Source organism: Heteronotia binoei, chromosome 4, assembly GCF_032191835.1.
Source record: "Heteronotia binoei isolate CCM8104 ecotype False Entrance Well chromosome 4, APGP_CSIRO_Hbin_v1, whole genome shotgun sequence".
In the NCBI taxonomy this organism is placed as follows: Eukaryota; Metazoa; Chordata; class Lepidosauria; order Squamata; family Gekkonidae; genus Heteronotia; species Heteronotia binoei.
Window position 1 is genome coordinate 81,550,991 of NC_083226.1, and position 12,738 is coordinate 81,563,728.

Genomic DNA, 12,738 nt, shown 5'->3' on the forward strand with positions numbered 1-12,738 from the left:
AACAGTACAGTAAAATCTAGATACCCTCTCTTGAATCCTGGTTCAACATTTTACCATTTCCTCTTCAGGCCAAGAACTTTCTGGGCCTCTCAGGGAAACTTGTAAATGAACATCCTTATTTCACTTCAGAAAAGCTTTGCTTATGCTTCTTAGTAAGGGCAGGATGCAGTCAAGTCCCATGATCATTTGCTCACTATATTTCTGGAGTATCCATTGTGCCATTTTTAAAAGCAGAAATATGAATGTGGGTTTCTTAGCATATACAGATGTTATGTTCTTATTCAGAGATGTTGCCTGTGAAAGAGGGAGGGCATAGCTCAGTGGTAGAGCATATGATTTGCACAATTTAATGTCTCAGTTCAGTTCTTAGCATATTTCTTTAAAGCAATAGTCCCCAGTGTGGCACCCATGAGCATCATGATGCTCATCAATCTGTTTCCTGGTGTTTCCTGCTTTTTCAACATAGCATATCTTTCCCAAAGCTAAAATGTCATTCTTGTTTTACTTCACCTTACTGGTGCACTAAGTTCTTTAGAAGAGTTCAGGAGGCATTTTTTCCTGGTCTGCAAGATGTGTCCAATCAAAATAAATACCCCCCCCCCCATCATAGGATAATACTAAGTGTGGAACCTTCCAATATTTTGCAATTGCCCTTTGAAATTGGTGCTATATCTTATGGAACTCATTTTATGGTAGTGCCCAGTATCTGTGCTTAAAAATTCCAGAAGTGTCTACAAAATGAATAAGGTTTCAGAAGCTATAGCAAGGCTAGGGGAAGATTTGGGCCTGAAATGTTAAAAAGTTGATGCTAGTCAAAGCAGACATATTAACCAAAGATCTGACTCAGTCTAAAGGCACTTCAAATGTTCCACAAGCGAAATGCTGCAAGCCTGCCTAAATGATTGTTAAAGTTAATAATAAATATTTATTCTGAAAACTCGCTGTGTGTCAAACTAAAAAATGAGGGACATGTATCAAACTTTATATCTATCCAAAGAGGTATTTGTCAAAGATATGTTCTTGCATCACATCTATTCAACTGATACATATATGACTTTGTTGCAGGTCTACAAAATATGCCTACTCATGCACCATATGTGGGAAACCGACCAGCATTTGCCCTAATGTATGCTGATGACCTTGTCCTGATATCAAGAAGGATTGGCTTAAAATGTGCCATTAAAGCATTCATTGCTATTGCAATGATAAACTATTGGAAATAAATGAGGATAAATCCAAAATTATGGTTTTACAAAATCAACAAGAAGATCTAACAAAAGATGGAAAATTGGAACAAACAAATTACAAGTTGATGAATTCAGATACCCAGGAAATTGCATTCCAGCCAAACCTATCATGTTCCAAGCACATTCAATATCTTGAATGGAAGACTGACCTAGCCCTACTAGCCTGGAAGAAGTTCTTCTACATCCAAGAAGCTCAATATGTGCCAGCGCTCTTGAAAGCATACAAGACCTTAATACCATCATGCAAACTGCATGGCTCCCAAATCTGGTTTTTAGGTCCAAAAGAGCAACATTTAAAAAAAATTAAATATTTTTATTTTTTTTATATCCAGCTTTAGATATACTCTTGCAAAGGAGTCCATTTGCTTGTTCTACCTTTTCACCAGTTTCATCTTCTGAGGGCTTGCCAGCATCACCTTCACCATGCAGCTCCATTAGCTTGTCCAATTCAAACTTGAGCTTCTTAAGCATCTTGACTTTCCAAACACAGAATCACAAAGGAAATAGATTCACTGACATGCTTTCTCTATGTCTTTACCAGTGCTGTCAGGGATCAGCTTACTGACAACTTATTTCAACTCATTTATTTCTACTCATGCCATGATTTCTACTATTTTCTTCCAAATTTGGGATATCTGCTGATGCTGGGCATAGGAAATCCTTCATATTTGGTTGTTTCTATGCTTGGTGAAGCCAATGCAGAAAAGGCATAGAAGATACAATGCAGAAAAGGCATAGAAGATAAAAAGTAATTTTAACATCAACATGGGCTTCAGTCATTGTCTGCCACTTTTTGACCACTGAACACATTTTGTCATGTGTGAGATCCACACCATGGAAATTTGTCACACAGTTTTTTCTTCCTCTGTGATCAGTTTGAATTTGCAGAAGGCAGCTTCATCATTCTATAAGTTAGTGACACTTACTTCAAATACATTGCCTGTAAGTCCATTAGAGGCAATTTTTGTTCCCTGGGTTCTGGTGACCATTGTCTTGCCAATGTTTTGAATATTGAACATTGTTGGTACCTTGACATCATACCAGTCCTTCTTTGAAAAGGGATCAATCACTTTTTTTCTTAGCGCCTTTCTTGCCTCCATTCATGAGGTGCTTGTTCCTTCCAACTACCATATGGCCGTGCCAGGAACCAAAGAGCCAACAGAGCAACCTAAAAATTGCAACGTCTTTTTCCATAAAATATTAACTTTACCATCATGCATTGCCTCTGCAATCATAGCTTGAGCTAGGCCTCCCAAAAATTTCAATCTGATCTGGAAGGCCATAGTCAGTTATAAATATCGACTGTCAAACACTGGAAATCCCCCACCTTTACCATATTAGCTGCACATGAAAGCTGCTGGTCTAAATGAAATGATGCGAAAACAAGCCAGCTGGGCTTAGAAAAGACAGAGAACCTAACAAAAAAAAGAGACAAACTGTTCAGATGAGATTAGAAGACAAAAGACAAACTGTTCAGATGAGATTAGAATGCTACGTGAAAATGCTCTCCATTTCATCTACAAGTTAAATATTCCGCCACATTTGATCCATCTCTTAGCTTAAACATGTTGACCAGGGCTTTTTTTGTAGCAGGAACTCCTTTGCATATTAGGCCACACCACCATGATGTAGCCAATCCTCCAAGAGCTTACAGGGCTCTTATTACAGGGCCTACTGTAAGCTCTTGGAGGACTGGCTATATCAGAGTTGTGTGGTCTAATATGCAAAGGAGTTCCTGCTACAAAAAAAGCCCTGATCTTGACAATTGCAAAACCGAGGTGGTTTTCAACAGCCCAGATGGAGTGTTTTCTCAAAATATCCCTGGACCAGCACTATTATAACTGCCCAGTTATAACAGAACTCAACTCATCATCTCATATTTTCTTCTGCTATTCAAAACATTAAACAGCAAGAGAAAGATTCCTTTAAAAATATCTGTTGAAATATTCATCTTTTCCTGATACTGTAAGATTGACTACCTTCGAGCAGCCTCAGCCAAAATCGCATTGTAGACATAGCAAGTTTTTGTTTTACAATGTTTTTAAGTTCTTAAAATTTTATGGTGTATGGCTTATGGGCTATTAAACCTAAATAAACTGAACTTCAAATGTTCCAATGCACTGTAAGGATATAGTCATTTCATACACCCACCCATGCCCCAGCTATTGACTCCTATCTTCAGACTTCTTTTGCAATTAATTGGCAGAAAAGGAAACTAGTGATGAAATGTGATGGGAAAAGATTAACCATATGTCATACCTTGGAGCAGTTAAAAGTATAGCCATTGTCCCTGGACAGGGCAACCCTGGACAGAGCCAGCTATGTCTGCTCCCTAGGGAAAGAATAAAATTATAGTCTTGCTGCAGCAATGCAAGTTGTGGCTTGCAACACTGCATTTAAACTTTCTTCATAAGGTGCTGCTGCCCACATTATTCATTGTTTAAATTTCTGTTCTTATAATGTTCTTTTTTATCCCTTGCAAGTTCCAGAGTTTAATAATGTTTGTCTTAGTTTATCTGAGATCACAACTGGGGGGAAAAAAGAGAGAGGATATTCTCTGGTCTGTTACTTGAGTTACTGTAATAAAAGTAATAAATACAACTTAAATGCTAACCTGATCAAAGGAAAATTTTAGTAGCACATAAGACTCTTGAACAGTGAAATGTTGCTCATGGCAAAACTCTCCATATGCCTTCATCATTTACAATGCCTTTCTTTGACAGTGAATGTTTTTAAGGACTGAAATGGATTCGTTAGAACTAAGTTTTACTGCAGATAATTTTAAGTAGAACTCTGTTTGATAGTATATTTATTCAGGGATTTGATACTTTTGGTAATTTATAATAAGGAATTAAGTCAAATAATTTACATCATCTTTCAAGTGAATAACTGTAAAATAAGGCTAATTCTTTCTCCTGCATTATGAGGTTCTAAATCTTCTGAAGACAGGGAGCTTTTGTGTGTGGGGTGTGTGTGAAAATGTGCAGTTATGACAGTTCAGCATGGCTATAGCCATGAATGTGGCCACAAGGACGTCAGTATAAAAGAAGAGCTTTTTAACATTTTTAGCAATTAAAATATGGATCCTTTATTTAATCATTCTAGAACCTAGAGACATGCAATTAATTTTCACAATTTTTTCTTTTAGTCTGAATTCTGTATTAAATTATTTCGGTTTCAAGGATATATTTTTAAGATATACAACACACACGCACACACCCCTCAATGATTTCACCCTCAGGTGAATGATCCCCCTGTTTTATATTCCCTTCATTAGTGAGGACAGAAAATTTCAATTGACTAGTTTTCAGTTCACTTGAGTTTTTAACATCTACATATTTATTCTTTTTTTTAATTGCATCCATTCAGATTCTTTATTGTATTAAGGTTTTGTTTCCATGTTCACCATCCAACTATCAGGAATGAAATTCTCAAGGACTGCAATCTCTTACCAGATAATTTTCAAGAAAATGGATTTTTTTAAAAAAAGATTTGAATTGGTAGCAATAACTCTCACTTGAAGATTGGACACTACAACATAATGTTAATTGTTGCTTCTGTTTTCTTCAGCAGGAAGATGTTGCGAGAGGATCTTATTTTAACCAAAACAAGAATGTGTGGGTGAGGGGAACCCGTTCAAAATTCTGTTCCCTTTCTGTATGGATTCTGGTACAGTAAGCTACTGGATGGGGTTAGGGTTTAGCTCCCCTGCACTGCACTGTCTAATTTTGTTTTAAAATAGACCTCCCACCAACCTCTTTCATGAATGATGGGAGTGGGGTAGCAATTTGTATCAAAGAAGCAGCTTTTACATAAAATTATCAAGATATATGAAAAATTCAAGCCTTACTGAAGATATCACTTTATTCTTCATCATTGAGTTCTATTCTTAGTTTTTATTATTATTAGTTTATTTCTATTCCACCCCTTCCCCCTTTTGGGGGTCTCACAGCAGAGTAAAACAGTTTAAATTAAGATCACAATAAAATCATAATAAAATCATCTTCAGCAATCAGTAAATTGCAATAGGTTAGTTCAGCATGAAGATATGAAGCAAGATAGTATAGCCCCACAATACTGTGATGCAGCAGGCCATAAGGGCGTAGGGGGAGGCCAACCGATCTAATAGGTGGATAGATGCCTGCTGCCTCATCCAAAGACTAGTATATTTTTTATTATGTTCTGCTTTTATTGGAGGAGCCCATTACCCCTCTGTTTTATAACAGTTTGAAAATCTGCCTGCCTTCTTTCAGAGTACAATTAAAATTACTGTCTCTCTTCCCAGGAGCTACATAGTGAAGGAAGAGGAAGATGTAAGTAACCACTGCCAGAACTTCCAGTATACCGATCATATCCACTACAGAGCAAAATTCGGCCCTGCCCTGGCCGCGCCGCAACGCGGCTGCGCGCCGCGGGGCCGCTCTTTGCAGCCCTGGGGGATGGGAGGCGATTTTCCCGGGCATCCGGGGACTTTGTCGGGGTGGGGGCCGAGGCTTTAAGAAGCCTCGGCTCCTCCCTCCTGTGCGCAGTTCCCGGAGTTGTTTGCCCAGAGCAGGAGCGTGCTCCTGACTTCCTGGGTTTGGAGCTGCGTCGTGACTTCCTTACCCTGCTGGCTTCGTCTGGGCTCTTCGCGGTAGAGCGTGCCCAGCAACGTCGGGCCCTTGAAGAGGCCGGGAGGCGTCCGAGGCAGCGGGAGTCGTCAGCTGATCGGCGGCGTCGTTTCCTGGCGCGGAGGCTCTGCTGCGTGCCCAGCATCGTCGGGCCCCTGAAGAGTCCGGGAGGCGTCGGAGGCAGCGGGAGCCATCAGCTGATTGGCGGTGTCGTTTTCCGGCGTGGAGGATCAGCTGCGGCGCGGTCTGTTTGAACGGGCTGGGGGGAGGCCCCAGGGACTAGCGGGCGCAGTGAGCGCTCTTAGGGACCAGGAAGCGCGTGTAGTTAGCTGCTTTCCCCCTTGTGGGCACCCGGGAGGGGGTTTTGGTGGCGCAGCCGGAGAGTGGGCTGTTTAGCAACGTGAGTGGGCTGTTTTTTTTTTTTTTGCTGCCCCCCCCCCCCCGCCTGCCAGCCAGGGGTTAGTCATCCTTGCCTCGGCTTGGGTGCAGGCCGGTGAGCTGTTGCTGAGAGTGCAGCCTCCGTCTTTGTGAGGCTGTACAGAGTGGCCTGTGGATCCTGGGCCTCCAGGGCAGACGTTCCACTGGCAATTTGCGGTTATAGGTTCCTGGCTACTCTGTTGGGTGGGTGGAAGTCATCACCCCCCCCTTCTCTTTCTTGGTCTGCTACGCCTCCTGCAGCTTTTACTGTGTAGCTTTTGAGTGGGGAGTTGATAATTGCACTCCTGCCTTTTGTGCAACGACGGTATAGGTCTTGCTGCTGGTTCTGGATATGGCACCCAAGAAGGGGCAGGGCCCTTCCAAGGGCAAGCAGCCGGCCAAGGCCGCTGCTAAAAGGAGGAATACTGATCCTCCTGCCGAGGACCTTGATAGTTCTGTGATACGCCAGGCTATTTTGGATAGGGTTCATGTTATGGAGGAAGAGCAAATGGCGTCTGGTTCTCAGGCTGTTTGGCCTGGGCGCCATAGCGCCACAGGAAGATCTGGGACGCTTACCTTTGAGCGTGAATTGCTTGCTAGGCTTTCTTTTCTGCAGGAAAACATGGTCGCCGGGCCACGTTTAGAGCCTCCGCAGGATCCTGACTTAGGCCAAGCTGCTGAGTCGGGTGGAGACGGACGGGGCCACGGAGAGGCGGACGACCAACAACCGGCGGGGACACCCCTGGCCGTGGCAGTGAACCCCACTACAGAGGAAGGTAGGGCTGCAATGCCTCCACAGCAAACACACTGGCCTTGGGGGGTTTTGTGCCAGGCTGCCTCACCACATGCTGGCGTATATGGCCATGCCCCCGCCCCCCCTGAGGGCAGTCAGGGGTTGCCCCCAGCGGTTCCTGGCCCTTCATGGGCCGGGGGTGGCGCCCCGCCGGGGCGCGCCTTGTTCCCTCCGGTGGCTTGGGGCCAATATCCATGTGCGGCTGTCGGGGCGCCAGCTACCGCTGGGTCTGCCGCACCCATGCCGGCCGCAGGAGTTTTACCGTGGGGGGGCTACGTGCACGGAGCTTATCCGTATGAATGGCCTGCTGTGCCTTGTGCTCCTTGGGGATACCAGCAGAATCCTTATGGGTCTGTGCCATTTTTATCCATCCCGTTCGGGGATCCAGCAATGCCACTGGGTGATCATTTGACCCCGGCTACGAGGGACAAGATCCTGAGGGGGGAGTACATTGACGTCTTCAGTCTCCTATTGCCCAGGCTTTATTGCTGTCCTCCCCAGCACTGACCCTAATCATGATTAATGTTTATTTAGCCCCTTCTAATGGCGAGCTGGAGTTTGATGCTGTCTGGGAGAAATTTTCTGACTTTGTGACGTCTTTGTCTAGGAAATTCCATACTGCTCAGCTCATGATTTTTGGTGATTTTAATGCTCGGATAGGCAGTAACAATCAGAAATGGATCTCTCATTTTGGCTTTGAAGCGGTTGAATCCCCTCCACTACAACTATGTTTACCCCGTTGTTCTAAAGATACTTTAACCAATAAGGCGGGTCTTAGATTAATTGAATTCTGCATAGCGCACAATGTTATAATATTTAATGGTCTCTCCAAATTTCCAGCTGCAAATGACTTTACTTTTTTTTCCACAAGGGGTTGCAGTGTGATAGATTTTTGTGTGGGCTCACCCAACCTTCTGTCATCTATCGATAACTTTTACATCGATCCGCGCACAGAAAGTGACCACCTGCCCCTAACTCTATCCCTACGATTGGATCTGGAGGTTAATATGGTATCACCTTCCCAATCCATGAAGGCCCCTGAGAATGTTCTAAAAAAAATCAAGTGGTCCCCGGCCCTAGAAAGGGAGTTTTCTTCCCTCTTTGGCTCTGAAGCGCTATGCAGATTAAGGGATTCAATCATAAATTCCAATTCAGATGATTCAATCCTTTCAGGATTTTCATTATTAATTGATTATTGTAGTGCCAAAGCTAAACCGGTGATCTTGTCTAGGTCTAGTTTCTCCAGCTGGTTCGATACAGATTGTTTAGCTTGGAAACAAGAAACTGAGAGCTCATTTTAAAGAGGCTTGTCACTCCAAAGACCAATCAAAAATTAAGGCCTACATTGCTTACAAGACAGCCTACCTGGAGCTTACTACATCCAAAAAGAAAGCTTTCTTTCAGAATAAATGGGACCAACTTTACCACTCGATAAAATCTAACGATAATAAGGCCTTCTGGAGAATCATTTCAGGTAATCTAAAAAACAATTCTGTTACTGACCCAAATATCTCTGAGCAAACATGGGTTGATTACTTCTCTAACATTTTTGCTGCCCCATGTGTATCCCCTCCTATCTTAGCAAACCCCTCAGTTACTGATATGCCGGTCTGGCCTCCAGTAACTCTAGAGGAAATCAGTGAGTTATTGAAGGATTTAAAAGCGGGTAAAGCACCTGGCCCTGATGGCCTTCCCGCTGAGGTACTCACAAAGTTTGCCGATTGGTGGCTCTTGCCCCTTGCAAAATTGTTCTCTTTTATCGATCTGCATGGCTCCATCCCTGACTCTTGGCTTGACTCTATAATTATCCCAATATACAAAAAGGGGGGGTTGGAGTTACCAGAAAACTTCCGCCCCATTAGTTTATTATCTATAGTGGGCAAATTGTATGCAAAACATTTAGAACTCCGATTAACTGACTGGATGCGCCTAGGCAACATCATAGGTCCTGAACAGATTGGCTTTTCCAAAGGCAAATCTGCTATGGATCACTGCTGCACTCTGGCCTTCCTTGCTGAAAAATATATGCATACCGGGTCTAAAAAATTATATGCTGCCTTCATCGATTTGAAGGGTGCTTTTGATTCAATAGATAGAGCCCAACTATGGATCAAGCTAGGTTACCTGGGAATGGACCCTCGTTTGCTGTTTCTCTTGAGGAAACTTCATTCTAATACCTTTTGCCAAGTGAAATTTTCTTCTAGCGGTGACTTGACTAGTAAAATCCCAGTGTTAAAGGGGGTAAAACAAGGTTGTGTGCTGGCCCCACACCTTTTTAATTTATTTTTAACTGATCTGGCACAATTTTTGACCCCTATCAATGGTCATCCGCCTAAACTTGCAGGCCGAGCGGTCCCCTTATTACTTTATGCCGATGACACTACCATCCTCTCTTGTACAAGAGTGGGCCTGCAAAGGTATTTGAACGCCTTTTATGACTACTGTAATTGTAATTCACTTACTATCAATTATACCAAATCTAAAGTAGTTGTCTTTTCAAATTGCTGGGGCCCACAGAGATGGTTTATTGGCAATTCAACAATCGAGCAAACAAAAAATCTTAAATACTTGGGGATCACTTTTAACCACAAGTTAAGCTGGGTTTCACATCGTAACAACACCATCAACTTGGCTAAGTGTTCAGCTGCTCAAATTAAACAGTTTTTCTTTGCAAGGGGCAACCAATTAGTTCCAGCAGCTATTAAAGTATTCAAAGCCAAAACGCTTGCCCAAATCCTCTATGGTATCCCTATATGGATCTCAGCTTTTACCAGGAAAGTGGAGGGCATTCAAGCCTCATTCTTTAGACAAATTCTTGGTTTGCCAAAATGTGTGTCCTACTTTGCTCTCTGCTCTGAAGTGGGTCAGTCTTTGGTGGAGACAAAAGCCTGGATTGCAGTGTTTAAATTCTGGCTCAAAATTCATTTTAGAACAGATCCCAACAGCCTTCTTGATTGTATGAAAAGAGACCCATATATTTCGTCCTGGACAGCAGTGCTTCTGTCTAAACTCAATCAATTGGGGTTAGAGGTAGATGATTTTTCTACCTCTGAAGAGTCATATATCTTCAGATGTATTAAACTGAGACTGTGGGAATTGGAGGAAACGAAATTACGGCCAACTCTCCCTTATACTTGCTCTCCAGCTTCCTTAGGTCTTTATGCTTTTTGTGGCCAAATGCCCAATTATCTATCAGACCTAACCACTCCTAGTCATCGCAGGGCATTTATGTTGGCCAGACTAAACGCGTTTCCCTCCAAAGTTTTACAAGGGAGATATCAGCGAGTCCCTTTAGCCGACAGACTTTGCTCCTGTGGAGCGAATACCCCTGACTCAATCCAGCATATATTGCTTGATTGTTCTTTTTACCATAACCTCCGTAAAGATTTATTTGGCAAGCTTTCTTTTTCTCCAGATTTGTCTATTCTGCCACCCTGTTATTATTTATTGAGTGATACTGAGGGGGTGGTTAGTGAGGCTGTGGCAAAATTTCTGGCTGACATCCTTAAATTTAATTCTGACCATGTTTGAATGTATCTGTAAGCTCGGTTTTATTTTGATTTTATCTCCAATGTTTAAATTTTTATATTCTGTGTATTTTTATCTGAATCTATTATGCCATTAAAGGTTTGGTATGGTATGGTATGGTTCAGTCTCCTATATAGGGAATTGGAGAAAAAGAGTAAAGAGGAGTTAGATGAGAAAGAGAAAGAGAAACTCAGGAGACGGAAGGTGGATAGGACCTGGGCCAATTGGCTTCCAGGTTTCCTCATCTACGCCGGGGTTATTGCCAGGGCCCAGCCGGCCAGAGCCGCTGCATTGTTCCAATACTGCGACATCATCTACCGGGCTTACTCCGATTTTGCGGGGTCAGCCTGGTTGCAGTATGACGAAACGTTTCGCATGCGAGCGGCCATCAACCCTTTACTACCCTGGGACCAAATCAACCAACAGTTATGGTTGCAACTGATAGCCCCAGCTAAGCCAAATTTTGGTGATAGGGCGGACAGTGGGCATTTGGTCCATAAACAGGCAAGCAACCCAACAGCCCGCCCTACGGCGGGTCAGCCGGTTCAACCCCGGCTGTTGTGTTGGGAGTACACCTCTCAAGGAGTCTGTTCCAGGAAAGCGTGCAAATTCAGGCACGAGTGCCCACTATGCGGGGGTCCACATGCCTTCTCAGCTTGCAGCAAGGCAAAGCCTAAGGGCGGGCACAAGCGCCCCGGCGGCGGGAGCGCGGCACAAGCACTGGGTAAAGGGCCCCAGCCCCATTCGGCTGAGGGTTCTTGAGCATTTCATTGCCAATTACCCAAGGATGGCAGATAGGTGTTATTTGTTGAAAGGGTTTATGTTTGGTTTTCGGATCCCGTACATGGGGCCTAGGGTCCCCTGCTCGGCTTCCAATTTGCGTTCCATCGTTGGTCTGGAACATGTGGTGAGGGAAAAAATTTCAAAGGAATGCGCAGAAGGGCGGGTGATTGGCCCTTTCACAGCGCCCCCCGTTCCCAATTTGAGGGTTTCACCGTTGGGTGTGGTCCCCAAAAAAGCCGCGGGGGAGTTCTGGTTGATCCATCATTTGTCCTACCCTGCAGGGGGATCGGTCAATGACGGCATTCCTGATCACCTTTGTTCAGTTCGTTACACGACTTTTGATCAGGCAGTTAGGGTTGTCCGGGATTGCGGGCCCGGAGCGGAAATGGCAAAATGCGACATTAAGTTGGCATTCCGCCTGTTGCCGGTCCACCCGGACGATTTTGAGTTGTTGGGTTTCCACTTCGAGGGTAGTTTCTACGTTGACAGAGCTCTGCCCATGGGGTGCTCGGTGTCTTGTGCAGCCTTTGAACGTTTCAGCTCCTTTCTGGAGTGGCTGGTCAAGCACAGGTCGGGCCGCCGTGAGGTGGTGCACTATTTAGACAATTTTTTGTTCGCTGGCGCCCCTGGGACGGGACGTTGCGCCGGGCTCCTTGACCTATTTTCCAGGTTAATGGGGGAGTTGGGTGTCCCTCTCGCCCACGAAAAAACCGAGGGCCCTGCAACCCGTATCACGTATCTGGGCATCGAGTTGGACACTGACCTGCAAACATCCCGTTTGCCTGACGATAAAATTCACCAGCTCAAGGCTAGGCTAGATGCATTGAAGGCGATGCGTAAAGTGTCTCTCCTCGAACTGCAGCAGCTCGTGGGTCACTTAAATTTCGCTTGCCGTGTCGTCGCCCCAGGCAGGGCTTTTGTCCGCCGGCTGTGCGATGCCATGGCGCATTTGCGCCTCCCCCACCACAGGGCCAGGATAACCGAGAGCATGCGCAGAAACCTGGAGGTTTGGGAGCGGTTTCTTGACGCATACAATGGGGTGTCCTTTTGGAGGGAGGACCTCAAGGTCGAGGCCGACCTTCAGATTTCATCTGACGCCGCCGGTGCCTCCGGTTTCGGTGTCTTCTTTAGAGGGCATTGGTGTGCGGAGCCCTGGCCAACGGATTGGCGGTCCTCCGAGATTTGCAGAAATTTGACCTTCTTGGAGTTCTTTCCGATTGTGGTGGCGGTTTTTCTTTGGGGTGAACAGTTGGCCAACAGGGTCGTACATTTTTGGTGCGACAACCTGTCGGTGGTTCACGTGGTCAATGCACTGACTTCAAAGTCCAAGCCTGTAATGTCGCTGGTCCGGGCTTTTGTA

At 44.6% G+C, this 12,738-nt stretch overlaps 1 protein-coding gene and 1 pseudogene across 1 annotated transcript in view; both read right to left on the reverse strand.

Moving 5' to 3' along the window:
* Window positions 1–12,738, reverse strand: part of CNTNAP4 (contactin associated protein family member 4) — a 456,846-nt gene that overhangs the window by 227,032 nt on the left and 217,076 nt on the right. The window lies entirely within an intron of this gene.
* Window positions 2,001–2,378, reverse strand: LOC132569413 (small ribosomal subunit protein eS1-like; annotated as a pseudogene).